Here is a 26,110-nt window from a genome sequence, read left to right on the forward strand (position 1 = left end):
GGAGTTAGGGAAGCATGGTAGGTGGAGGGAGCAAACAGCATGAGCAAAGCAGGAGAATATAGTGGTGCCCTGTGGCTGAAGCTCAGGGTCTATGTTCAGGAAAAATAGAAAATGTGGGAAAGGACAGGGCTGTTTTGTTGAGGTCTTAGATGTCAGGTTAGGGATTCTGCATTTTATTCTGGTGACAGTGGTGAACCCCTGAAGACTTTTCAGGCAAGAAGACGGCACGTTTGGAGCTCTGCGTTAAAAAGCAGAAAAGTCAGAACCAAGGAAACCAGGTAGGAGACTGTTTAGCAGTCTAGGAGAGACTCAGCCAGGGTGGTGGTGGGAATGGAAATGAAGACACATCTGTGGGACACAGCACAGCTATAGAATCTATAGAAGTTGACTCCTGGGCGCCTGGGTGGCTCAGTTGGTTAAGCGACTGCCTTCGGCTCAGGTCATGACCCTGGAGTCCCGGGATCGAGTCCCACATCAGGCTCCCTGCTCAGCAGGGAGTCTGCTTCTCCCTCTGACCCTCTTCCCTCTCGTGCTCTCTCTCATTCTCTCTCTCTCAAATAAATAAATAAAAAATCTTAAAAAAAAAAGTTGACTCTTGATTATCAATGGAGGGGCAGAGGCATGGGTGAGGAGTCAAACACACCCAACTTTTTATCCTGAATACCTGGGAGAACAGTGTTTCTGTTGGTGCAAGCACTGAAGTCAGGAGGATAAGGTGGTCAGGAGGAGGAGTGAGGCAGGATGGGGTGGGGGTGATGGGAAGCTGAAGAACTGGTTTTCTGGACCTTACTGAGTTACTAGTGGGACATCACGGTAGAGATAACTGGTTAGTGGGGTTCCTGGCTGGCTCTGTGGAGCATGTGACTCTTGATCTCTGGGTTGTGAGTTCAAGCCCCACATTGGATGTGGAGATTACTTAAATAAATCTTTTTTAAAAAGAGAGAGATAACTGGTCAGCTGTTGGGAAATCAGTTCTAGAGGTCAGGAGCAAGTTTTAAACTGGGGTGGGATTTAAGGGAGTTTTGCACTGTGTTGGTATTGGAGTTAGGGGGTGAAGACATGCAGGAGAAAGGAAAAGGACCAAAGGAAAAAGCCTCAGGAGATATCATCTGTGATGACTGAGAGGAAGAAAAGGGGGAAGTGAGGGAAGTGGAGGAGTAGCCAGGGAAAGGGGAGATCCTTTGTGAGTGACAAACCTGAAAGCAGAGACTAGCTGTCCTTCCCGTGTGTCCCCTGCATCCATTCCTATGCCTGGCATACAACAGACACTTAATGAATGTTTGCTGATTGGGTGAACAAATGAGTGAATCAGAAGAGAGATGATATATCCAAAAAAAGGGGGAGGCAAAGAGGGTTTTCACATTTTCAGAAGTTGGTTAATAACGTAAATGCTGCTGACAGGAAAAGGGCAGTGTCGACAAAAGAGGGCCTCCGCTTTCTCATTCTTCTTTTTCACAAAGCTCAAGTGGTCATAGGATCATGGTCCTGGTTTGGGCAGAGGGTGACCACAACCACCAAACAGAAGGGAACTCTCCCAGGGAAGAGAAGGGCTCTAGAGACATCGAGGCGGCTGCTAGTGGAGAGGACACCGAATGAGCCAGCCTGGTGTTTTCCCCGCCCTGCTCCAGCCCTCCTCTGTTGGCTCATACAGTTCCCAGCGTTTGGGTGCTGGGCCCTTCCCTCTGACTCAGGAAAGAACCATTTCTCCTCCTTTGCCTGACTAAGGTGAAAGACCTGTGTTGGTTGGTTTCTTTTCATTCTTTTTTTTTTTTTTAAAGAAGGAGTGGCAGAAGGTCAACGGGAGAGGGAGAGAGAGAATCCCAAGCAGGCTCCACGCCCAGAGCAGAGCCTGACATGGGGCTCCATCTCAGAGTCCTGAGATCATGACTTGAGCCAGAATCAAGAGTTGGATGCTTAACTGACTTAGCCATCCAGGTGCCCCTGTGTTGGTTTCTTTTAATGCTGGATTTCCAGTGAGGGGGGCTAGTAAGGGAATACCCATGTGTAGAATCTGGCCTTACATGGAGTGGGGCAGATTGGTCCCTGAACTTTAACTAAAGGCATCCTTAGCACTGGCTTGTTAAGTATTCTTTTCCGAATGTATAGAAGGCTGTAGGTTTTTCCTCCAAGGCAGGGGCCTGGAAGCGCCCCCAAAGAGAGGCATTTTGTGGCCGCAATAAAACAGAGTTTAAAGGAAGGGAACTGCATAGGGTGAGACCCCACCTCTAGCCTCTAACCACATCCTCTCTCCCATTCAGGCCCCTGAACAGTCTAGGAACTTTGTAGAAGTACATGCAGGGAGACAGAATGGGGTTACTGTGGTAAGAATGGCTGGCCACCCATGGAGATCCCTCTGGTGTCAACTCACCTCAGAGCTTAGTCTGACTGGCCCTCAGCCTCGCCTGGCTCAAAACCTGATTTATTAACATACAAAAGACTGGATCAGCTCTCAGGGGGCTGACTCATTAACCCAGCTCTCAGACACTGATGTACAGGCAGGAATAGTATTTTGATCTCCTAACCAAGGGTTTTTTTTTTTCTGTTTCCTGTTACCCTGTAATCCTCCCTCCCTTTGAGATGGCAGTACTGTGAGGAATCTTTTGTCTCCAGGCACCACTGTACAGCACAATGCAGGCAACAGAAGACTAAGGACTTAGATCTGTCTGATTAGTCCCCACCCTGCACCCCACCAGATCAAGTTTTCCCAGACTGGGAAATGAACACTGTCTCAGGGCAGGGTCCCTGCATCTGGCACCTGTGAGGATCCAAACTTGCCCCTCAAGTATCCCTGTACCTGAGAGCACAACAATAAATAGCAGATTAAAAACACCATGAGAGACTGAGAGAACAACTGCAGAAGAAAAGGAAAAGCGTCTTCCCTTCTTTTATGAAAAAGGGGGCCCCACATTTTCATTTCACACTGAGGCCCACAAATTACATAGCTGACCCTGCTGACAGAAAAGGCATTCCCAAAGGAGTTAGCCAGAAGTCTAAGAATATTATTGGGGTATTATGGCTTAAGTAAGAATGTAAGTTAGCCCTGCCCAAATTTGGAACAATGTTGGGCCTATTTCAAGCCGTGTGAAATGTCAACAAAGGACTATTAGCAAAGCAAATGTGAAGTGAATGCACATGTGATAAGGAAAAAATCAAACTTGCTAGGTGTGTGTTGGCTGTCCAGCTTCATTTGGAAGAGGAAAATGGTGGGTAGAAAAGGCTGTCTGGGTAGTACCTGATGTAGGAAAGGCGACCTTAGGGTTCAAAGCCAATGGCCAAGGAAAGAATTCTTGAGACATCGTTGGTGCAAAAAGGTGATTTTATTATAAAGCATGGGGACAGGACCCATGGGCAGAAAGAGCTGCAATAGGGTCACGAGGAGTGGCCCATTATATACTTTCAAGTTGGGAAGAGGTTAGGGATAGCGTAAGTCTCTAAGGAATTTTGGAAGCAAGGTTTCCAGGACCTCCAGGGGGCTAGCTGTTGTTGGGAAAAGGTCATGTGTTACCAGCTAATAAAACCTTAGTCATGAGACCCTTCAGATGTATATCGGTGGGCCATATGCTTGGGGGATGATTGCCAACATGTATCTTGGGAGGTTTAGAGATAAAGGAAGTTTCCAAAGGAATTTTTATACATTAAAGTAGTCTTACAGGATCCTGGGGGGCGGGGGGGGGGGGGGTAGGGCTGGGCAAGGATTGCCTTTTGCCCTTAGCAAAGTATTAACACTGAGGCAGTTGAGTCCCTAGAGGAATGTCACTCTGCCTGTTTCAAGGACTTGTCAATGGGCTGTAGGTAGAAAGGAAATTTAGTAATTTTTCTTCTGCCTTTTTTCCCCACATCAGTACCCTCCTTGAAGGAAGAGCTGAGCTTGTTTATCCTGATAATTTGGAATCCAATCTATCAAAACTTCAGAAAATCTTGATTTGAAAAGAGATTTGCTCTCTTCACATTTTCCTCAATATGAGGTGCCACAAAATTCTGGTTGTTGGCAGTTTATTACTCAGCAATGGTCTCGTGTTTCTTATGAGAGTTGAACTTACTTCAAATGTGTCTTCCTTTAAAAAAAGAAATCACTTCAGATGTTTGTCTTCTTTTTTGAATTTCCCATTCATATTCCTCATTTTATTTATTTGCAAGCACTTCCTACATATAAAAAATAACATTTTGTTTGTTATATGTTTGCAAATAGGTTTTCCCATTTTGTCCATTGTCTTTTAACATTGTCCCTCTGGAATGTCTCCAAGGCACATCATCTCATGGAAAGGAATGAGGTCATACTAACAGTAATACCAAAATCTCATTATTTCAAATTAATAATCACCTTATTTACCACTAATAATCATCAACATTTAGTGAGCATGTACTAAATGCTTCAGGTGCCATTAATCCTCACAGTTAGCCTACAGTGTGGGTACTGTTGTCATTTCCACTTTAGAAGTGAAGAAACAGAGATAAGAGAGGGTAATTTGCCTAATCACACAGCAGAGTAAGGGATGGAATATGGGTCTTGATCCCAAACCCATCTGACACCCATGTCGCATGTTCCAACCCTGCACTGTCCAATACAGTAGCGATAAATGGCTATTGAGCACTTGAAATGTGGCTAGCCTGATTTGAAAGACCAAGTATGAAAGAAAGAATGGGAGATATCTCATTATTAATTTTAAGTTAATTACATGTTGAAACAGTATTTTGAATACATTGGGCTAAGTATTTTAGTGTTTATTTTTATTTTTTTAATGTAGCTACTAGAACATTTTAAATAGGAAACAGTAAGACAGTTCTAATCACTTACCCACACTGCTGTTTTTTACATGGGTGAAGGCAGTCTTCATGGTCCCTTGAGTCTTTTTCGTGGTTATCATTCTGTTGGCTTTTTTTTTTTTCATTCTGTTGGCTTTTAAATTTGTTGTTAAACTAAAACCTCCAGTTTTGTTTTGTTTTACATGACCTAAAATCATTCCCGGACCTCCCTTTCTTAACATTCTCAGTTGCCTCCACTCTTTCTCATTTGACCAGGTTTTACCATCTTGTCGTCCACATCTGGGTATTCTCCAGTGCATGGCTTTGTCCTCCACAACCTGCTAAAGAAGGAATACAGCCTTTGCAAATACAAAGGTGATGCCCCCAAATTGACAGAAAGTAGAATGGTGGTTTCCAGGGGTTGGGGGGCAGTTACTGTTTAATGGCTACATTCAGTTAGGGATGTTGGAAACATTCTGGAGATCGATAGTGGCCATGGTTGCACAACCATGTGAATGTACTTAGGGCTACTGAACTGTACAATTAAATTTGGTTACAATGGTAAATTTTATGTTATGTGCCTTTTATGTACAATAATCAAAAACGAAACTCATACATATTACGACATGGAAGAACCCTGTAAACATTACGCTAAGTAAAATAAGCCTGATAAAAAAGACAAATATTGTAGGATTCCAATTCCATGAGATAATCTAGAATGGGCAAATTCGTAGAGGCAGAAAGTAGATCAGAGATTACCCGTAGCTGAGTGGGGGAGGCGGGGAGCAAATGGCTGCTCCGAGGAGGGACGAAGGGAGTGGGGGCCGCGGGAGCGCGGCGGCGTGAGGGAGGGGGGTGCAGACAGAGGCCCGCAGGTGGAGCTTGCCGGGCCCCTGCGCCCGCCGTCCGGGCGCTCGCGTCTGTGTGGATGGGCGGCGGCAGCAGCAGCCCGGGAGAGCGGGGCGCGCGGGGCGGCCCAGGCCGGGAGTGCGGACCGCGGGGCCGGGGGCGGGCGGCGGGGCGAGCAGCGGGACAGAGACGTCCCCGGCTGCCTTCCCCCTCGCGGGCCCCGCCATCCCCCGCCCTCCGTTAACAAAGAGCTGGGGGAACCCCGCACCGACTACACACGCCGCGCGGACGTCCCCGAATTAGAAGTAGCCTCCCGCAGCGAAGCGGGAGGTGCCAGGGCTCCGGTGCCGCTCGGCCTGCGCCGGCATCTTCCCCGCTTCGCGGTCTTTGCCTCCGAGCCTGGGGCCCTGGGTGGTTTTTTGTTTTTATTTCGCACTTGCGCCTTTTACCCTGCAAGTATTAAGGATTTCCCCCTCTCTCTTCCTCTTCTTCCACCATCCCAGTTTTAGCCAGCCAGTGTATACTTCCGTAATTTTCCCCATCCCCATGCTCACGTAAAACCACACTCAACACGCACACACGCGGTGTTTCCTTTTGTTTTCCAAAATGGCACCACAGCATCTACGCCACCGGCATCTTGCTTTTCTAGCACACCGTGGAAACCCCGAGTCCCGGCCGCGTTCACTCTACTAAATGGCCGAATATTAATCCACGGCGCGAAGGCGCCTCAGCTCATGTAACAGTCCCGTTGTTCATGCCCTTCCCCTTTGTTTGCTGTGTTTCACCACCACGAACGGCGCCGCCTTGAACACACGGCCCCCAACACCGGAACAATTCCCGTTCACACCAGTAAGGTCTGAGAGCTCGTTCTCCTCAGGCCCACGGGCATTCTGCAGGTCCGACCGGGGTAAAACATCACTACGTGAACGCCCGTGTTCGGCCGGGATTGAATCCTGGCAGCGCCCTCTCCATCTTCCTCGCCGCCTCCTCACCATTTCCACCCGCAGCTACACAAGGTCCTTTCCCCCTCGCACCGAGAGCTTCCTCGGGGCCTCGGCGCTCTCTCCTCCCACTCCGGGCCTTGTTCCACCTAACCCCTCCCCCTCAGATTTTCAATTTCATCTGGCCAAGGTGCTCTCAGGAGAAAAGAACCTGCCACTCCCTTGTTATTGCCCTGTTTCTCTCCTAACGTTTACTGCACAACTTGGGAGACTGTTTCTGGTTAGTTTGCTGTTCGATTTTATATGCCCATGGCTCATAATCCAAAGATGGAATCCAAAGGGGAGAGCCAGCCGACCCTTGTCTGCTAACCGCCTTTCCCCCACCCCCACCACCAGGCCATGACTGATAGACTGGTGTATTTTTCCAGGAGAGTTCTAGCAGTGTATATGTATCTCACAAACAGCCGCAGAGGTGCACACCACTCTGCATTGGCGCAGAACTTCTTGGAAGTCCACCTGCTCTCTCTGGCTCCGCACCAACTTCTGCCCTATCCTGCTCTTCTGCCCTTCTCACACCAGGGAAGCTGCTCTCTCTCAGGGCCTGGAAACTCCAGTCTAGCCCCTTCCCCTATGCTCCCTCCCTTATCTGATCAGGTGCTGCCGGCCCAGACGGTAAAACCTTTGCAATCTTTACTTCTCCAGTCCCTCCTCTTTGTTCCTCTGACTCTGCCTTCTTCGGACCTCATTTGTCACCTTGCCAAGCCACTGCAGTTGCCTCCTGCCTGTCCCCTCACGAGGTCTGGTGTTGATATCTCATCTTGCCCCTAGTTGTTGATCCATACTCCTTAGCAAATGCCAGTGCAAGGAAATGGGCCCTTACTTTCAAGAGATTGATAAAGGCGGGGCGCCTGGGTGGCTTAGTCGTTAAGCGTCTGCCTGCGGCTCAGGTCATTGTACCAGGGTTCGGGGATCGAGCCCCACATCAGGCTCCCCGCTCCGCGGGAAGACCTCTTCCCCCTCTCCCACTCCCCCCGCTTGTGTTCCCTCTCTCACTATGTCTCTATCTGTCAAATAAATAAATAAAATCTGATAAAGGAGAAAGAGCACTGGCCCGGGAGGCCAGAGACCAGGGTAGAATCAGGACCCTCCCCTTTCTTGCGCGGTACCTCCTTCAGCAGATAGCTCTATGTCTCTGTTTCCTCACAGATGATCTCTGAGGCCCTTCTGGCTCTAGCCTCTCTGAGGCTACAGTTGGATTCCGGTCCACCCCCTCCCCCTCCCTGTGCTGGCCTTTCCTCAACCAGCCATACTATCCCTTCTTTCACTGAACCTCTGGAGAGCTCTCCTTATTCCGAGTATGCAGATCTGACTTATTCTTGAAGACCTGACTTTTAGTCCTTGTTTTGCTTGAAAAGCTTTCAGCAGTGTACCCAAATGAGAACTGCTTTGTCCTTGCAAGTCTTCTGTCCGTAGCACTTTGCTTGTATTTCACTGATGGCACTGACCACTCTACCTGGTAGAGTTGTTGCATACCCCCCCTTCTTCTGCCACTGCCCACCTCTCTCCCACAACCCCTAGCATATGACTTTGTATATAGTGGTGGATACGGTTTGGGGAGTCCTAGGACCTGTGCCCAAGTCTGAGCTCTGACACTAAATAATTGTGTTACTTTGAACGTGTCATGTACCCTTTCTAAGCCTCAATTTCCCCAAATGTAAAATGGGAATAATAATAGTGAAATAAGTCAATCAGAGAAAGACATGTATCATATGACCTCACTGATATGAGGAATTCTTAATCTCAGGAAACAAACTGAGGGTTGCTGGAGTGGTGGGGGGTGGGAGGGATGGGGTGGCTGGGTGATAGACATTGGGGAGGGTATGTGCTATGGTGAGCACTGTGAATTGTGCAAGACTGTTGAATCACAGATCTGTACTTCTGAAACAAATAATGCAATATATGTTAAGAAAAAAAAAAAGAAGTTAGCAGGAGGGGAAGAGTGAAGGGGAGTAAGTCGGAGGGGGAGACGAACCATGAGAGACGATGGACTCTGAAAAACAAACTGAGGGTTCTAGAGGGGAGGGGGGTGGGGGATGGGTTAGCCTGGTGATGGGTATTAAAGAGGGCACGTTCTGCATGGAGCACTGGGTGTTATGCACAAACAATGAATCATGGAACACTACATCAAAAATTAATGATGTAATGTATGGTGATTAACATAACAATAAAAAATTAAAAAATGGGAATAATAACCTACTTTATAGCATGTTGTGTTGATTAGATGATATATGATAAGGTGTTTTGTGAACTGTAAAGCTATCTACTGATGTAGATAAAAATAATAAAGATAAATATTATTCAGATGCTGGCAACAGTGATTGCCTTTCCAAAGCAGAATAAAAAAAAAAAAGGGTAGGGAAAACTGTGGAAAATGAGTTTTTCCCTCTTAGCTGCCGTCTCAATGTTTGGGGACTGCATTCTAATTATTCCTTTTAGATCAGTTACCAGGTAGTATTACATATAGTAGTAAAAGCTGGAAATAATCTAAATTTTGAACAACGGGGGAATGATTAAATTATGGTTAATAAGTGGTCATCAATTATATTTTTGACAATATTTAATGACATGGGAAACTAGCCATAATATAACATAAAAGTGTTGTTTCTTTATTTTTTTTAAAGATTTTATTTGTCAGAAAGAGAGCAAGAGCATAAGCAGGGGAAGTGACAGGCGGAGGGAGAAGCAGGCTCCCCGCTGAGCAGGGAGCCCAATGCAGGACTCAATCCCAGGACCCTGGGATCATGACCTGAGCCAAAGGCAGCCACTTAACCAACTGAGCCATCCAGGCGTCCCTTTTTTGTTATTTTTTTTAAAAAACCTCAACATAGGGCTCAAACTCACAATCCCAAGATTGAGAGAGTCACATGCTCCAGTGACTGAGCCAGCCAGGCGTCCCTATAACATAAAAGCTTTCAAAAAGCTGGACTAAATAGTGTATGTGCAGAGAGGTGTAAGAGAGGAAGAGACTTTCCCACCACTCTTCATAGCTTTTTATTAGGCCTCCAAACAGGGCACCTGGTGCCAGAGAACTTAGGACACATTCCAGGGCCTGACTCTTACACAAATAGTTCACTCCTTGCCTCCCAAGAGTAAGGGATTCAGGACAGAGGAACCAGAAGGCTAGTGCCTCAGAGGAGGCCACAGCCTGTCCCAGATCCGGGGACAGCCTTTGGCCTGCCTCTGTGTCCCCGTGATCTCATGTTCCAGGGTTTTCTGTACCATTTCTCCCAACTGAACTGTGGACTTAAGACAAATGGAACCTCTCAGGGCCTGCTTTGACAGTTTCCAGAGTGAGTTTCTGGGAAAGGCCCCCTCCAGCCAAAAAGAAGACTCCAAGCACAAACACTGAAGAACTAAGTGGGACCTTAATGAGGGACACCCAAAATGAGGGACCATGGGCCACAGTAGTGGGGGAAAATGAGCCATCACAGACAGTTGGGGAAGCTCAAGGGACTCCAGAGAGAAGGTAGCTTTTATGCTGACCATGGAAGGATGGTAAGAATTTGGCAAGTGGAGGGTTGTTATCTTATTCATATTTCATATCCCAGGTAGGGGATGGGAGAGGTTTTTTTTTTTAATTCCCCCCCTCTTTATTATAATTTTTCCTGTAGAAAATAAAGATAAGAAAAAGAACAAATGTTTCCTATAACCCTACCAACCTGCAGTGGTTCTTTTTTTTTTTTTTTTTTAAAGATTTTATTTATTTGACACAGAGAGAGACAGCGAGAGAGGGAACACAAGCAGGGGCAGCGGGGGAGGGAGAAGCAGGCTTCCCGCCGAGCAGGGAGCCCGATGCGGGGCTCGATCTCAGGACCCTGGGACCATGACCTGAGCCAAAGGCAGACGCTTAACGACTGAGCCACCCAGGTGCCCCAGCCTGCAGTGGTTCTTAACCTTGATTGCACATTAGAATTTCCTGGGGAGTTCTGTTGTTGTTGTTTTTAAGATTTTTATTTATTTTTATTTTTTTAAATATTTTTATTTATTTATTTGACAGAGAGAGACACAGCGAGAGAGGGAATACAAGCAGGGGGAGTGGGAGAGGGAGAAGCAGACTTCCTGTGGAGCAGGGAGCCCGATGTGGGGCTTGATCCCAGGACCCTGGATCGTGACCTGAGCCGGAGGCAGACTCCTAACGACTGAGCCACCCAGGCACCCAAGATTATTTATTTATTTATTTATTTATTTATTTATTTTTTAAGATTTTATTTATTTATTTGATAGAGAGATAGAGAGCACAAGTAGGCAGAGTGGCAGGCAGAGGGAGAGGGAGAAGCAGACTCCCCGCTGAGCAGGGAGCCCAACGCGGGGCTTGATCCCAGGACTCCAGGATCATGACCTGAGCCGAAGGCAGACGCCCAACCGACTGAGCCACCCAGGTGCCCCAAGATTTTTTTTTTTTTAAAGATTTATTTATTTATTTGAGAGAGCGAGAATGAGAGAGAGAGAGAGAGAGAGCATGAGAGCGGGGAGGGTCAGAGGGAGAAGCAGGCTCCTTGCTGAGCAGGGAGCCCGATGCGGGACTCGATCCCGGGACTCCGGGATCATGACCTGAGCCGAAGGCAGTTGCTTAACCAACTGAGCCACCCAGGCGCCCAGATTTTTTATTTTTAAGTAACCTCTACACCCAACACAACCCCAAGATCAAGAGTCACATGCTCCACTGATTGAGCCAGCCAGGCGCCTCTTGCCTGGGGGCTTTAAGAAATACTATGAACTGGGCGCCTGGGTGGCTCAGATGGTTAAGCATCTGCCTTCGGCTCAGGTCATGATCCCAGAGTCCTGGGATCGAGTCCTGCATCGGGCTCCCTGCTCCTTGGGAGCCTGCTTCTCCCTCTGCCTCTCTCTCTCTCTCTGTCTCTCATGAATAAATAAATAAAAATCTTTAAAAACAAATGCTATGAACTATCTGCAGAGAATCTGATGCACTTGGAATGAGGTGGGATCTCAGTGCCCACACACACATACACACATTCTCACCACATCCATTAACAAATCCTACCAGCGTACCTTCAAATATATCAAGTATCTGAACCCTTCTTACCACCTCCTCTGCTATCATTCTGGTCCTAGCCACTGCCTTATGCCTGGGTTTTTTTTTTTTTTTTTTTTAATTTTATTTATTTATTTGAGAGAGAGCAAGCAGGAGGGGAGCAGAGGGAGAGGGAGAGATAACCTTCAGCAGACTCCATGCTGAGTGCAGAGCCCGACACAGGGCTCCATCCTAGGACCCTGAGATCATGACCTGAGCTGAAACCAAGAGTCTGATGCTCAGCCAAGTCACCCAGGTGCCCCTTCTGCCTGGATTATTGTTGCAGCTTCCTAACTAGCCTCCAGTTTCTATCTTCAGGCCCTACACCTGACTCCCAAGTCTGTTCTCTACATTGTACTTTCCAGAATGATCCTTTAAAAACGTAAATTAGGTCATGTCTTTTTTCTACTCAAAATCCCCCATGGCTCCCCATCTCAGAGTAAAAGGCAAATCCTTAGAATGGTCACAATGCGCTACAAGACCTGACCTAGCTACTTCATTGACCTTGTCTTCTTCTCTCCTCCTTGCTCAAGGTACTCCAACCACACTGCCTCTTTGCTATTTTTTTTTTTTTTTTTTAAGATCTTATTCATTTGGGACGCCTGGGTGGCTCAGTCTGTTAAGTGTCTGCCTTCCACTCAGGTCATGATTGCAGGTCCTGGGATGGAGCCCTGCTTAGGGCTCCCTGCTCTGCGGGAAACCTGTTTCTCCCATTCCCTCTGCCTGCTGCCCCCCCCTGCTTATTCTCTCTCTCTCAAATAAATAAATAAAATCTTAAAAAAAAAACAAAAAACATTATGCTTCAGGACAAAACAAAAAAAAAGATCTTATTCATTTACCTGAGAGAGCACAAGAACATGAGCAGGGGGATGGGCAGAGGGAGCTGGATGCAGGGCTTGATCCCATGACCTGAGTCGAAGGCTGATGCTTAACCGACTGAGGACACTTTTCACCACCACACCTATGATACCTATTTTGTAATCCCAGGCCCCTCCCCACCAGATATAAAAACTCACAAAATCTTGGGCACCTGGGTGGCTCAGTCGTTAAGCATCTGCCTTTGGCTCAGGTCATGATCCCAGGGTCCTGGGATTGAGGCCCACATCGGGCTCCCTGCTCAGTGGGAAGCCTGCTTCTCCCTCTCCCACTCCTCCTGCTTGTGTTCCCTTTCTCTCTGTTGAAAAATAAATAAAATCTTAAAAAAAAAAAAACTCACAAAATCTCTCTTGAAAAAAGCTTTTCTACTTTTGTTTCAAACCTCTCTCTTGATATTCAACAGTCCCATTGTCTGCCTTTCCCCACCCCCAAGCCTAGGTTCCCCAGACTCTGCCCTCCTCCTGCCTTCACCTGCCAGCTCAGAAAAATGAACTCCCAAGGAGCTACCAGGCTTTCCACCCCACAAATGGCTCAAACTCAAGGCCCAGGCCAGACTTTGCTAGGGAACTCAGCTACTCCTGTGCTTATGTGTTTATTCATTATGCTTTTTTACACAAGGAGATCATAACATTCCTATTGTTGGACAGTTAAGATGTTTCCAAGTTTTTACTATTGTAGGCAACCTTGAACATACCCATGATTGTTTCCTTGAGATAAATTATTTGAAGAGGAATTATTGAACCAAAGGGTACATGATTTTCAAGGCTTCTGATGTGTATTGCTATTTTTTCCTCCAGTTTATCTAATTATAGTCCCATCAGCTAGTATGCGATGCCTTTTATATTTTTACATCCCTGGCAAAACTGGGTATTCAAGAAACACTGGGAGGTGAAAAAATTATATCTTGTCTTAATTGACGTCAGTAAAGCTGGACATCTTTTTACTTATTTCCCTTTTAATTAATTAATTAATTTCCCTTTTAAAGATTTATTTATTATTTATTTTGAGAGAGTGAGGATGAGAGAGAGAGAGGGAGTACATGAGAGGGGGGAGGGTCAGAGGGAGATGCAGACTCCCCCCTGAGCAGGGAGCCTGATGCGGGACTCGATCCCAGGACTCCAGGATCATGACCTGAGCCGAAGGCAGTCGCTTAACCAACTGAGCCACCCAGGCGCCCTTAATTTCCCTTTTAAAAAATGGTTTGCCTCTGCTCTTTTCTATTGGGATATTAGGCTTTTTCTCCTGATTTATAATCCTCATTTTTATATTAATAATATTTATGGGGGATGCCTGGGTGCTCAGCTGGTTGAACGTCTGACTCTTGATCTTGGCTCAGGTCATGATCTCAAGGTCATGAGATCAGCCTCTGTGCTTAGCAGGGAGTTTGCTTGAGATTCTCTCTTTCCCTGTCCCTCTGCCCCCCGCCCCCCGAATGCTTGTTCCAGCACTCTCTGTCTCTCAAATAAATGGGTAAATCTTAAAAAAAAAAAAAAAAAAAAGAATATTTATGGGGCACCTGGCTGGCTCAGTTGGTGGAACATGCAACTCCTGATCTTGGGGTTATGAGTTCAAGCCCCATGTTAGGTGTAGAGATTACTTAAAAATAAAATAAACAAATTTACTATTTGAAAGATGTGTGCAAGTTTTTTTTTTTTCAGTTTGTTTTTCACATTTCAATTCTGTTTCACACTCTGTAACATAGAAAATTTAGAAATAGGGGTGCCTGGGTAGCTCAGTCAGTTAAGCATTCGACTCAGTTTCAGCTCAGGTTGTTATCTTGGGGTTGTGGGATCGATCCCCACAATCCCCACGTGGGGCTCAGCGTGGAGTCCTCCCTCCTTCTCCCCCTCTGCCCCTTCCTCTGCTTGTGTGCATGCTGGCACACTCTCTCTAAAACAAACAAACAAACAAATAAATTAAAAAAGAAAATTTAGAAATATTCACAGGTTTCTATATTTTTTCCTCTGCAGCTTTTAGTTTTGATTTCATGCTTCTAGGTGGCAAGTTTTAAATAGCCCCCATGATATTCCCTGACAGCTGAGACCTCATATTAACTAGAGAGGATTATAAACCTAGACATTCCAGCTCTCAATCCACCTACCAGTGGCTTTCAAACTTTTTTTCCTGTCATTTGTAGTAAAAAATACAGTTTATGTTGCAAACCACTACACAAAAATATTTTATTTAAAGAATTATTTTAAAATGTCTCATGAAACAAAACCAAAACACAACTGACAGAATGGGAGAAAATATTTGCAAATGACATATCAGATAAAGGGCTAGTATCCAAAATCTATAAAGAACTTATGAAACTCAACACCCAAAGAACAAATAATCCAATCAAGAAATGGGCAGAAGACATGAACAGACATTTTTCCAAAGAAGACATCTAAATGGCCAACAGACACATGAAAAAGTGCTCAACATCACTCGGCATCAGGGAAATCCAAAGCAAAACCTCAATGAGATACCACCTCACACCAGTCAGAATGGCTAAAATCAACAAGTCAGGAAACGACAGATGTTGGCGGGGATGCGGAGAAAGGGGAACCCTCCTACACTGTTGGTGGGAATGCAAGCTGGTGCAGCCACTCTGGAAAACAGTATGGAGGTTCCTCAAACAGTTGAAAATAGAGCTACCATACGATCCAGCAATTGCACTACTGGGTATTTACCCCAAAGATACAAATATAGGGATCTGAAGGGGTACATGCACCCCAATGTTTATAGCAGCAATGTCCACAATAGCCAAACTGTGGAAAGAGCCAAGATGTCCATCGACAGATGAATGGATAAAGAAGAGGTGGTATATATACACAATGGAATATTATGCAGCCATCAAAAGGAATGAGATCTTGCCATTTGCAATGACGTGGCTGGAACTGGAGGGTGTTATGCTGAGTGAAATAAGTCAATCAGAGAAAGACATGTATCATATGACCTCACTGATATGAGGAATTCTTAATCTCAGGAAACAAACTGAGGGTTGCTGGAGTGGTGGGGGGGTGGGAGAGATGGGGTGGCTGGGTGATAGACATTGGGGAGGGTATGTGCCATGGTGAGCACTGTGAATTGTGCAAGACTGTTGAATCACAGATCTGTACTTTTTTTTTAAGATTTTATTTATTTATTTGAGAGAGAAAGAATGACAGAAAGAGAGCACATGAGAGGGGGGAGGGTCAGGGAGAAGCAGACTCCCCGCAGAGCAGGGAGCCCGATGCGGGACTCGATCCAGGGACTCCAGGATCATGACCTGAGCCGAAGGCAGTCGCCCAACCAACTGAGCCACCCAGGCGCCCCCAGATCTGTACTTCTGAAACAAATAATGCAATATATGTTAAGAAAAAAAAGAAGATAGCAGGAGGGGAAGAATGAAGGGGAGTAAGTTGGAGGGGGAGACGAACCATGAGAGACGATGGACTCTGAAAAACAAACTGAGGGTTCTAGAGGGGAGGGGGTGGGGGATGGTTAGCCTGGTAATGAGTATTAAAGAGGGCACATTCTGCGTGGAGCACTGGGTGTTATGCACAAACAATGAATCATGGAACACTACATCAAAAAGTAATGATGTAATGTATGGTGTTTAACATAACAATAAAACAATTTTTAAAAAGTCTCATGAAATATTACTTACCCTAACTACATGTGATATAGTCTGATATTTCCTGTTTGATTTATTCTATTTTATTTTATTTTTAAAAAGTGTTGATCTTGGGTGCCTGGGTGGCTCAGTTGGTTAAGCGACTGCCTTCGGCTCAGGTCATGAACCTGGAGTCCCAGGATTGAGTCCCACATTGGGTTCCCTGCTCGGCGAGGAGCCTGCTTCTCCCTCTAACCCTCCCCCCTCTCATGTACTCTCTCTCTCTCTCTCATTCTCACTCTCTCAAAATAAACAAATAAATCTTTAAAAAACAAAAAGTGTTGATCTTGACCCAGTGCATTGATTTAACAATACATTAATGGAGTCTTGACCCAGAGTTTGCAAAACACAGATCCAAACCATGCAGAGGCTAATTTTTCTCTCTCCCCAGATCTTACCCACTTCCATGCCACTTGCATTCATGTCCTACTCTAGGAGGGTGATGGAGAGGCCTATCATCAGGCCATAGAGGAACCCTGAAGACCTGTGTACAAGCACTGAGGCTGAACTAAGCTTTGATTGACATCTAACAGGCAGAAGCAAAAAACTGATTTTGGATTTCGGTCCTGAGGTTTAGAATAAGATTCTTTCTAGTGTCGTGATCCCGAAATCCTCACCCTAACTATACTCCGTTAAATGTAGTTCTAGAAAACTTCTCTTGCCCACCGTGTAATCCGGGATTTGGCAACAAATGGTCGACCGGAACTGCTCCAGCTCAACTGTTCTTGCAAGTAGGGCCCAAGAAAAGGGTGACACAATTTTCTTGGGCAGAGAAGATAATCCAGTGCATTCTTTGCACGTGCATTTAGATTGGCCTGGAGAAGCCAGCCCCTCCATGTAAAGGTGGAGAATCATTCAGTAATCTACTCTGACCGAAGGCTGAGAACATAAAGGGAATAAAGAAATGATGAATCCATTAGAAAGTCCTCATAAGATACATCAGCTTGGGATTTGGGTCAGAAGACCTGAAATCACGTCCTCATTCTGCTGGGGGTTTCCCAATATTCTGTTCTAGGTCGAGTCAGAACTCCTCTGTGCCTCACTTTTCTCATCCATAAACGGTTATAATAATAGCTTCCTCGGGGATGCAGAGCAATGCAGTTGAAATAGCAGTAAGGTGCTATGCTATGGGGCGGCTACCGTTGCTGACTCACACACAGGCCTTCCTGACTTTGGAATGCTGGCTGAACTACTGGCCTTTAATTTGGTTAGTGATTTGTGCCTATAGCTGAACTTGAGTTAGAGCTAATGGTTCTAATAGCCTTAAATGAGTTTTAGAATTTAGGCCAGGCACTTCTGGTTATTGCTTGTTAGGATCGGCTGTGCATGGGCCAGTTTCTATGCAGTGAGCCTAAATGCACAGTTAATGGAGTCAAATACATGGCATACATTTTAATTTTCTTTTTTAGAGCGGCTTCATGGGTTCCTGGAGAGTGAACACAGCCTGCCTCCCAGGCAGCTCTGAGCTTTCTAGATTGTATGCTTTCTTTCTCCCTGCTCTGAGCTGCCCTCTGACCCACTAAACACTCAAAGGTGCCTTTGGAAGACAAGCTCCAGAGTAGCCACGTTGGTGCAGTTAAGATGAGTTTTAACACTTTTAGGGGGCCACTGAGGTCATAACTGCAGACATACGGCAGAAGTTTAAGTTTGCAAACCTGGGTAACAGTGAAACTGTGAATGGAACAATACGAAAGTTTTAGGCTGAATTTATAGCTCAGGACATTTCTACAGGGGCTTTTCCTGGTAACAGGAAAAATTTTCTGTTCCCTTCTCCCCTCCCCCAGAAAATTTCCCACTGGGGACCCACCTGAGGGTGCTTGGCCCTCGGGAATCCCCCACCCCTTCTCTGAGAAAAGCCAACACTTAAAATGAGCCCCAGTGTCATGTCTGGGATCCAAGACTCCATTTCCCTGGGCAGAGCAAACTGATAGGGCTGTAGACACCTAACCCAGACAGGCAAACTAGATTCTCTCCCCTGGGAATTTGAAACCTGAACAGAGAGTCTCTGAGCCTGGCAAGCTTGGGGCTGCATCACATGAACCACTGCATTCTAGAGAGAAGGTCCCCCAGCTGCCCAGTTCCTGCCGGTCTGGTCCTGTTTGGTAGCTCTGCCTTTGGTTTGGTTCTTTGAGCCACCATTCTCCTTCCAGTAGAGTCCCATTTGGATCAGGTAGTCCAAATTGTTTTGGGAGGTCTAAAAAAATATCAAAACCAAAACCAAACCAAGCCAAACAAGAAAACCTTTATAAATAGCATAGCATCCAAGGAGTTGAGAGGCACGGTGAGATGGAAAGAGCATGGACTTTGGGTGTTTTTCTTTTTTAACTCTTTCCACACCCAGGGTAGTTTTGAATCTCGATTCTTTAACTGGCTAGCAGTATAAATTTAGGCATTACTCTTCTGAGCCTTAATTTTCTTGACTATGAATGAAATGTAGATACCTACCTCATAAAATATGTTAATTAGTCGAGTTATATTTATTGTGATCACTGAGGGGACATTTTTGTTTATTTCCTAGACCTGGGCAGAATGACAGTTGTAGCTTCTGGAAATTAGTGATATTAGGGTACCTTAGGTATCATTATATCTGAACATTTTATTAAATCAGGAATCTTCTCTTTCTCCCTCTTCTTTAAGAATAAAGGATTTTAGGGGCACCTGAGTGGCTCAGTCGTTAAGCGTCTACCTTTGGCTCAGGTCATGGTCCCAGGGTTCTGGGATTGAGCCCTGCATCGGGCTCCTTGCTCAGCGGGAAGCCTGGTTCTCCCTCTCCCACTCCCTCTGCTTGCGTTCCTGCTTTCACTGTGTCTATCTCTGTCAAATAAATAAATAAAAATCTTTAAAAAAAAAAGAATAAAGGATTTTAGGGGGGTTGGGGGATGGGTTAGCCTGGTGATGGGTATTAAAGAGGGCACATATTAAATAGAGCACTGGGTGTTATATGCAAACAATGAATCATGGAACACTACATAAAAACTAATAATGTGGGGCATCTGGGTGGCTCAGATGGTTAAGCAACTACCTTCAGCTCGGGTCATGATCCCAGGGTCCTGGGATCGAGCCCCACGTCTGGCTCCTGGCTCAGCGGGGAGCCTGCTTCTCCCTCTGCCTCTCCCCCTGCTCGTGCTCACTCTCTCTCTCTCTCTGTATCTCTGTGTCTCAAATGAATAAATAAAATCTTAAAAAAAAAACCAGCTCAGGTCATGATCCTGGAGTTCCAGGATCAAGTCCTGCATCGGGCTCCCTGCTCAGCAGGGAGTCTGCTTCTCCCTCTAACCCTCCCTCCTCTCATGTGCTCTCTCTCTCTCATTCTCCCTCTCAAATAAATAAATAAAATCTTTAAAAATAAAATAAAATAAAACCTAATGATGTAATGTATGGTGATTAACATAATAAAAAAAGAAAAAAAGAATAAAGGATTTAGGGGCACCTGGCTGGCTCAGGTGATGGAGCATGTGATTCTTGGTCTCAGGGGTTGTGAGTTACAGCCCCAAGTAGGGTGTAGAGATTACTAAAAAAATAAACAAAATAATAAAATTTAAAAAAAAATAAAGAGGGGCGTGAGAGGATGGGGTAACTGGGTGATGGGCATTAAGGAGGGCACGTGATGTAATGAGCACTGGGTGTTATTTAAGACTGATGAATCACAACTCTACCTCTGAAACTAATAATACACTGTATGTTAATTAATTGAATGTAGATAAAATTTTTTTAAAAAGGGTTTTCTTTTCAAATAAGAAAAGGGTTACTCAAAGGGGTTTTTGCTAGTTCACCTTGTAATCTCACTGGACAGAAGGGTTAGGGGCACGGTGGTAGCAACTGCACACTCAGAACAGTCCTTTTTAAAAAAATTGTGGTAGGGGCACCTGGGTGGCTCAGTCGTTAAGCGTCTGTCTTCGGCTTGGGTCATGGTCCTAGGGTCCTGGGATCGAGCCCCGCATCAGGCTCCCTGCTCCGCGGGAAGCCTGCTTCTCCCTTTCCCACTCCCTCTGCTTGTGTTCCCTCTCTCGCTGTGTCTCTCTCGGTCAAATAAATAAAATCTTCCCAAAAAAATAAAAAATAAATTAAAAAATTGCGGTAAAATACATGTAATATAGCCTATACCATCTTAATCATATTTAAGTGTGTAATTCAGTGGCATTAACTCCATTTGTACTGTTGTGCAACTATAAGATGGTCTTCTTTTAATGTGATCTAAAATATTTACTTGCATTGTAATTTAACCTGTGTGCCTTACTAAAAATTTACTGAAAATGTTTAGATGTCACTAAAAATGAACAAAAACTTTAAAACTCTTTGTCAGACTGCTTGTCTCTATTTTTTCTGGAATGGAAACTGTTAAGTATGACTGTGACTTGTATGAACTTGGTCAGGTCCTAAGCAGTTTTGAGCTCTGTGCAGGGTTACAGCTCTCAGAAGTTAGTGCTGGAAGAGAATTTAGGAATCACCCAATCCAAAGGCCTTAATTTACACAGTTGCCCATTTCGTTGTCATTCGGGCATCAAATCTTCACTGAGCCTGTGTCCCAGGACTAGGGTGGGTGCTAGATGGACACAACCAGGGTGGCGAAGCTACTGTCATCCTTCCCAGTGGGGCTCGTGGCTGTCCAGAGGGGGACATGACACACAGCAGCATAGGACCGTGGGCTGGCGGGCAGGAGAGAAACGCAGATCTGCAGGTAATGAGATTTAGAAAATGTATGGACGCCTGGGTGGCTCAGTGGGTGAAGCGTCTGCCTTCAGCTCAGGTCATGATTCCAGGTTCCTGGGATTGAGTCCCGCATAGCATTCCCAGCTTGGCGGGGAGCCTGCCTCTCCCCCTGCCTGTGCTCTCTCTCTCTGTCAAATAAATAAAATCTTAAAAAATATATATATAGCCTGGAGTCAGATGTTGAAGGACTTCAAATGACCTGGAGAAGAGTTTGGATTTATTTTCTTTCTGTCGGTAACCAAGGCCGTGGGATGGTAATGGAACTGGAGTCTGATCTTAGACTAGGGAGTAACGTGGTCAGATGCACGCACCTCAGAGCCAGTGTGGGGCGGCAGTGCAACCAGATGGTAGGCTGGAGGGGTGTGAAGTGGGACTGGGGGCTGTGTGAGAAGCCTGTTGCACTCGATGGCTTGGAAACATGGAGGCTCTCTTTAAAATTACACAGTGACAAAGCCAAGTTCATAGCCCCGTCCCAGGTGGGCTATGTGACTAAGTGACTGCAATATGAAGGATTTTTCAAAACTTTGCATATCAGAATTTGCTGATATTTCCTTTCAAAGACGATTCCCACCCGGTCGCGTTCTTCCCCTCATTCCATTGCCATTCCCGCCCCTGCTGGAGGAAAGTCCCTCCTCTGAGAATATTGTAGGAATGAAACTTGCTAGAAAAATGTGAAGCATTCCTAACTATGCCACCTCCACACCAGCAGCGGGCTTTGCAATGCTATCTTTGTGTCTTCAGATAAAGAGATCAAAGTTTCTCCAAGATCTGATTCCTCAGGCTGATTTACAGGAGGACGGGTTGGGGGCGGGGAGGATGAGGGTAGTCAAATCTGCTGAGAGTCTGCAGTTGGAAATTTCTGTTTCAAAGGTGAAGTCTCCATCGTGGCTGGCAGCACTGGATCTGCGCTAACAAGCAAACCAGCCCCGTTCTCTGACTGTGGTATCAGACACAAAATCTAGGGCAGAGTCTGACCTCAATATAGAATCCTGGAATGTCTATGCCGGGAGGGGCCTTAGGTCTGTCAAGGCCAACCCACCTATTTTACAGATGGGGAAATTGAGATCTCAGAAATGGCAGACCAGACCTAGAGACAAGTGCTCTTGGCTTTCTTTTTTTAATTGAAAAATATTTTATATATAGCATTGTGTACATTTAAGGTGTACAGCATGTTAATTGGATACATTTATATATTGTAATATGATTGCCATTGTAGCAATAATTAGCACCTCTCTCATGATACATAATTATCCTTTCTTTTTAGTGGTTGGCATCATTAAGTTCTAGTCTCTTAGTAAGCTTGATGATTCTAATACAGTATTGTCTATATTCACCACACTGTGCATTAAATCTCTAGGGCTTATTTACTACTCATTGCAAGTGCTCTTGGCTTCATGTCCAGCATACTTTCCACAATCCCCAGCTGCTTTCATCATAGCATGTGTGTATGTGGGTATAGATTTATAAGTAAATAAAACTTGAGAGATTAATAAAACTGAACAGAATGTGCCCTTAAGTAGCAATAAAATGCAGCAATTTAGAAAGAGCCTGAGTCAAAATTCTCAGCCTTTAAGAAACTCTATATAGCCCCAGGGCACCTGGGTGGCTTGGTCAGTTGGTTAAGCGATTGAACAGCTGACTCTTGATTTTGGCTCAAGTTGTGATCTCAGGGTTGTGGGATTGAGCCCTGAATTGAATCTGGGCTCCACACTCAGTGGGGAGTCTGCTTCTCTCCCTCTCCCTCTGGTCTTCCCCCTGTGTGTGCACTTTCTCAAATAAATAAATAAATAAATCTTAAAAAAAGAAAAGAAAAGAAACTCTATGGTCCTGTCCCCCTTCCTTCCTTCTAGTGAGCTCTATTCACTCTGGCAACCCCTTGTCATGAGTTTGGAACACTGGCCGACTTCAGCTGGTTATGATCAGAAAGGTAGAATGAACTGGGAGAGGGCAAATGAGGGAACCTGGGGCTGGGGGATCCAGCCTCCATTAGACCAGTTAATTTTTCATTCCAATGATTTTCATCCCTGGCTGCACCTGGGCAGCTATTAAAAATACTAAAGCCCGGGCCCCAAACCAGACTAATTACATCAGAATGAGTGGGGATACGGGTCAGGCATTTTTCAAAGCTCCCTAGGTGATTACACTGGGCAGCCTAGGTGGAGAATCACTATCTTGAGATTGCATCCTTACTCCAACCAGCATGCCCCCAAAAGTTAGGCAATCTTTGTAAAAGAAATTGGGAAAGGTGTTAGGGTGCCGAGTGGCTCAGTCACTTAAGCATCAGACTCTTGATCTCAGGTCATGATCTTAGGGTTTTAAGATCCAGTCTGGCCTAGGGTTCCGAATTGGGCATGGAGCCTGCTTAAGATTCTCTCTCTCCCTCTACTCCTCCCCCCTCTTGAAAGAAGGAGAGAGAGAGAGAGAGAGAAAGAGAAAGAAAGAAAGAAAAAGAAAGAAAATAAAGAAAGAAAGAGAAAGAAAGAAAAAGAAAAAGAAAGAAGAAGAAAGAAAGAAAAGAAAGAAAGGAAGGAAGGAAGAAATAAAGAAAAAAGAAAAACACATCAAGAAAGAAAGAAAGAGAAAGAAAGAAAGAATGAAAGAAGAAAGAAAGAAAGAAAGAAAGAAAAGAAAGAAAGAAAGAAAGAAGAAAGAAAGAAAGAAAGAAAGAAAGAAAGAAAGAAAGAAAGAAAGAAAGAAAGAAAGAAAGAAAGAAAGAAAGAAAGAAAAAGAAAGAAATTGGGAAAGGGAAAGGGGTGCCTTGCTGGCTCAGTGGATAAAGTGTGTGACTCTTGATCTTGGGGTTGTAAGTTCAAGCCCCATGTTGGATGTAGAGATTGCTTAAAAATAAAATCTTAAAAAAAAAAAAAGGAAATTGGGAAAGAGAATGCAGATAGATTGCTGTGTGTTTCAATAGCATTAAAAACCATTTAAAATGTATGTGTTCCTGAGGGTGGGTTTTTAACTTGGGTGTCCTCTGCCATGTGATGGCTCCTTTACTGTGTCGGGCATGTGTCTGTGATGCACCCCAACTAGACACCAATATCCTTGCCACCAGGGAGGCAGTTTGGCCAGCTGGTTAATAATGAGCATTCTGGGGGCGCTTGGGTGGCTCAGTTGGTTAAGCATCCGACTCTTGATTTTGGCTTGGGTCATGATCTTAGGGTCGTGAAATCAAGTCCTGCATCAGGCTCCACACTCTGCATGGAATCTGCTTGAGATTCTTCTCTCCTTCTCCCTCTGTCCCTCCCCCAACTTGTGTGCTCTGACTCTCTCTCAAATAAATAAAATCTTAAAAAAAAAATGGGTGTTCTTGACGCTGACTTACTTTCTTACCTAGGGCAAGTTACTGAATCAGTGCAAAGTGCCTGGCAAGTAGTCAACCTTGTAAAAAACTGGAACTATTACTATTATTATATATGGCTTTGTACCTTCATCCTTCCTTGAGCAAAGTCGGTGTCCAATAAAATTTCGTTTGTTGATGGGCATAAGGGCAGCACTGTCCAAAAGAAGCATCATGGAAGCCACAGATGTAATTTCAGATTTTCTAGCGGCCATATTTTATTGTATTTACTTATTTATTTTTTAAGGTTTTATTTATTTATTTGACAGAGCACAAGCAGGGGGAGTGGCAGAATGAGAGGGAGAAGCAGGCTCTCCACTGAGCAGGGAGAGCGATGTGGGGCTTGATCCCAGGACCCTGGGATCCTGACTTGAGCTGAAGGCAGACGCTTAACCAACTGAGCCGCCCAGGCACCCCAAGCAGGCATATTTTAAAAAGTAAAATGAAGCAGATGAAATAAATTTTAATAATACAGTTTACTTAACTCAATACATCTGAATATTATCGTTGCAACATGTAGTCAGTGTGAAACAGTATTAATAAATTATTAAGGAGCTATTCTCTTTTTCCCCCCATACTAAGTCTTTGAAATCTGGTGGGTATTTTACATCTTAATTCAGACCCAGGCACATTTCACGTGCTCAGCAGCCACATGCTTGTGCCAAGTGGCTATGTGTTGGGACGTCAGGGGTTCGTTGTTTCCTTCATGTCCCCACACCAGCACGTTGTAAGTTTCCATGAAATGTGCTCCTCTAGGCTGGTCCTGTCTCCTGCATCCATGCTCTGCCCAGGCCTCGTGTTCCAACCTGAGCCCATTTTGAAAAAGGCCCCAGTTTTTAGCCTAATACTGTAAACCCCAGTCTTTGTGTGAACGGCCCCATGCCTTGGCAAGATCCATTGGTCTCATCCTTGCTTCGGCTTGCCTGCTGACACCGGGAAATTTGTGGCCATAAAAGGAAAGTTACATTTTCTGTCTGAATTTTTACCAAAAAAAAAGCCCTTCTGCCCAGGGGCAGGGCGGGAAGTTCCCAGGAGCCGCTGTACCTGTGACTCTTCCCACCCAGGCTCCGCCCCGCTGGGGGTGGCAGCCCCCGTGTCCCTGGCAGCCAGCGGCATGAGTCATCGTGGTCACTCGTTAAACCTTCGCTCCAGTCTCAGAGCCGCTTTTGTTTTTCAGTTGAATAGGCAGCCCAGAGCAGACACACGCACGCGCGCGCGCGCACACACACACACACACACACACACACGCAGGGAACCAAGCCGAAGGCGTGGTCCTCAGGCGGAAAAGCATATTGTTCGCCATAATTACTATCATATCCTTGAACCTGGCCCTCCACTGCTATTCCAGGGGTCCCTAGGTCTCTCTGTTAGGGAAGCTGTCTGTGGTTGAACTTAAGGCAGGAGGTTGGAGAAGAATTCAGGTCCTCACTGAAGAGCTGAACAAGGCAGGAATGCGTCCTCCTGTGATGGGGGTGGGGGGAGTACATCCATAGCCCCCACAGGAACCTGCTGCTTCAGCCACAGCAGCAGAGCCTCTCCTCGTCCTCCCAGCCAGGGGTGGAGATGCAGCCTCTAGATGCACAAATTGCCTTTTTTGACCCCAGTAATTCTCAACCGTGGTTGCCCCTTAGAATCCCTGGGGCAGCTTTTAAAATTCCTGATGCCCAGGACAAAAATCAGACTGATTAAATCAGACTCTCTTAAGGCCTTTACTCTGCCCAGGTGGATTTATAATTTCCAGATTCAGCCGGAATCCTAATCTCCGCCCCACAGCCCTTCAGTCCTCCCTAGTCACTCCCAAGGGCAGTGATTACACACCTCCCCTGCTCTCAGGGCTCCCAACTCCTACCTCTGCAGGTCTGGTTGAGAAAGGAGAGAGGTGGGAAATTTTCTCTAGAGACCAGTCTGCACCCATCTTA

Source organism: Zalophus californianus, chromosome 8 (genome assembly GCF_009762305.2).
Source record: "Zalophus californianus isolate mZalCal1 chromosome 8, mZalCal1.pri.v2, whole genome shotgun sequence".
Classification (NCBI taxonomy): Eukaryota; Metazoa; Chordata; class Mammalia; order Carnivora; family Otariidae; genus Zalophus; species Zalophus californianus.